Source organism: Pristiophorus japonicus, unplaced genomic scaffold (assembly GCF_044704955.1).
Source record: "Pristiophorus japonicus isolate sPriJap1 unplaced genomic scaffold, sPriJap1.hap1 HAP1_SCAFFOLD_336, whole genome shotgun sequence".
Classification (NCBI taxonomy): Eukaryota; Metazoa; Chordata; class Chondrichthyes; family Pristiophoridae; genus Pristiophorus; species Pristiophorus japonicus.
The window spans coordinates 613,369-616,690 of NW_027253172.1; the positions used below are offsets into that span (position 1 = coordinate 613,369).

Here is a 3,322-nt window from a genome sequence, read left to right on the forward strand (position 1 = left end):
AGTAAATGCACCAGCTTGCATTCCTGCAGCATCTTTCACGAACATAGGATGACCCAATTGCCCCCCGTTGCTCAGTTTGAGTTACGACAGGACCCCCAGCCTCCAGACATCATTACAGCCTTGGTCCAAATATGGCCAAAAGTGATTAATTCTAAAATGAGGCGAGACTTATTGTCCTTGACATCAAAACAGTATTTGGTCGAATGTTTCATCAAGGAGGCTTCTAACGTTGAAATGATTGCGGGGTTAATCTCCACTGCTGGAGGCATACCTGGCCTAAAAGAAGATGGTTGTGGTTCGACGCCAATCATCTTAGCCCAGGATATCGCTGCAGGTGTTCATCATCACCTGCTTCATCAATGACCTGCCCTTCATCATAAGATCAGAAGTGGGCATGATCGTTGAAGATTGATTTTTCCAACTCGAGTATCAACTCTGCAGATAATGAACCAGGAAATATATCGCCTTTCCATTATCGTGCGGTGAAAATCTTGGAACTCCTTCTCAACAGTACATTTGTAGTACCATCAGTCAGTGACTGAACCACAGAGCCATAGAAATTTACAGCACAGAAGGAAACCATTTAGCCCATCGCGTCCTTGCTGGTGGACTGTGTAGTATGCTGTCAAATCTAATTTCTAGCTCTTGGACCGTAGCCATCAAGTGCATATCCAAGTACTGCAGTGGTCCACGAAGTTTTTTCATCACTATCTTCTCAAACGCAATTAGGGTTTGGCAATACATATCAGCCTTGCTAGCTACGCCCACATGCACTGAATTAATATTTTTATTAAAACGTGCTTTACCAAAAATGAAGTACTTCTTGAAGTGTCGTCACTGGATGTGCTGTTGGGCAATACGGCATCCAATTACCACACAGCAAGATCCCATCGATGGTGGGATAGAGATATGTGCAGGAAACAAAAGAGCATTCCCCACCTCATAGAATCATAGAATCGGAGAAGTTTGCGTCAGGGAAGGAGAGGATTCGGCCCATCCTATTTCCGCCAATCAAAAGAGCTATCAAGCCTTATCGCACTTCCCAGCTTTTGATCTGTAGCGTTGCAGATTAGGGCGATTCAATCCATATACAAGTACTACTTAAATGTGATGAGGGATTGTGTCTCCACCAACTTTTCAGTCCGTGAGTTCCAGACCCAAATTCATTCTGGGCGAAAACATTTCTCCTCGACTCTCGTGTAATCCTTTTACCAATTACTTTAAATCTATGCCCCCTGGTTATTGACCTTTCTGCTCAGGGGTACAGGTGTTTCTTATGCACACTATCTCGGCCCCGCATAATGTTATACACGTCAATTATGTCACCCTTTATACTCATCTGTTCCGAAGAAAACAACCCCAATTTTTCTCCATACCCAAAACTATCCAGTCCTGTCAACATCCAGAGGACAACAGAGGAAACAGATGAAAGTGAAGGAGAAATGTTTTTTTTTAAGCTTTGATCTGTAATGCACTGCTGAAAAGTTGGTGAATCATAGAGTCATCGATTCATAGAATTGTTTCAGCATGGATGAAGGCAGTTCTGCCCGTTGAGCCCGTGCTGACTCTCAGCTCGTCTTACTACCCTGTTATTTCCCCGTAGCACTGCAGATTCAATATTAACCCTCAAAATGGAATTGGATAAATGCTTGAAGAGGCACATTTTGCAGGGCGTTGTGGAAAGATCTGGGAATAATTGGATAGCTCGTTCAAGAGTACGATGGACCAAGTACTCTCCATCGGTATGTATGATTTTATGAAATGTTTTATGATAGTTTCAAATAAATGGCGCTGGTCATTTGCCCGTTCCATTATCCCACTTTCTGTCTTTGCATATGCGTCTGTGTTTGTACAACCGAATTGAAATGATGTGGGATTCGGTAACAATATGACGCCAGTCACACAATTCATCAGGGCGCGGTGGCCAAGTGGTAAGGCGTCGGTTTCGTAAACCGAAGTTCATGGGTTCGACCCCCATCTGTGCCTATCGATATTTTATCACTTTAAATGTCATATTTTGAAGCTTTTTCCTTTTTCACTATCAAAACACTTCATAATTTTGAACTAGCGCCACATATCGCCTCTTAACATTTTCTATTCTAAGGAGAAAAATCCCAGCTTCTCCAGTCTCTTCGTATAAATGAGGTCCCCAACTCTGGCAGTATTCTAGTAAATCTATTCTGCATCCTCTACAAGGGCTTGACTTCTTCCCTGAAGCGTGTTCCCCACGCAACATTCCAGCTAAGACCTCATAAGTGTTTTATAATTGTTTGGCATAACTTCCTTGTTTTTCGACTCTATTCGTCTATTAACAAAGGAAACGTCCCCATGTCTTCCAGATCCTGCCCCCTCTTTAAAATTGTACGTTTTAGAGTTGGTTAATACAATACAGGGAGCATTATGACTGGTTTCAGGATCATTGATCTCCACAGGCAGATGCTTAAATGGGGATTTAAATTTTCATGTATAAATCTGGCCCCGTTAAAATTGTATCATTAATTCACATTGCCTCTCCTCATCCTACCAAAATGTTTCACTTCATAATTCTCTGCGTTAACTTACATCTGCTATGTGTCTGTTCATTTCACCAATCGGTTATTTTCAATCTCCCTCTTTGTAGCACTTACTATCTGCTTTGTGTCCCTTTGCTCTTCTTTGTACCTTTCCCATTCACCAGGATCTGTGCTATTTTTCGCATTTGTGTCCGTTTACAGTTGTCCGTTACCTCTTTAGTCGTCCATGCCTGTTTTCTTTGGCCCCTCAGGGGGATAAATTGATTTTTTATTACTTTTAATTATTTTTAACACCTCCTGTCGTTTTACCAATAACAGATTTTTCCCAGTGTATTCTGGAAAGTCTCTCTCTCAGCCCCTTGAAGTCGGTCTTACAGAAATCAAGAATGGTAGTAGCTGTTTCATGTATCTCCCTGTCAAACGTTACGTTGAAGTCGATCATGTTTTGATCGCTATTAAATACATTTTCTCTTACCCTTTGGCTGTTGAGTAAATCCGGCTCGTTACTCATTACTAAATGTAAATTGGCATGCCCCTTGTTCGTTCTGGAACATATTGTTATAGAACTAGCCCGGTCACACTCAAGAAATTCACAATTTTTCTGACAGGAGCTAGTCCGATTATCCCAATATATATGAAAATTTAAATCACATATTAAAACCACACTGTCTTGAATACACGCTTGTCTAATCTCTACATATATATATTCTATTGCTTCACAGCTGCGACTAGGGGGTATATATACAACTTCCACTATTGTCTTAAATCCTTTCCTATCTCTTAATTCTACTCATAAAGTCTCCACGTCC

The 3,322-nt window shown here is 41.3% G+C and overlaps 1 non-coding gene across 1 annotated transcript; it reads left to right on the top strand.

Moving 5' to 3' along the window:
- Positions 1–1,914: 1,914 nt before the first annotated feature.
- trnat-cgu (transfer RNA threonine (anticodon CGU)) lies at positions 1,915–1,986 on the top strand. Its single transcript has one exon. It is a non-coding gene; the product is annotated as a tRNA-Thr (tRNA).
- The last annotated feature ends 1,336 nt before the right edge of the window (positions 1,987–3,322 follow it).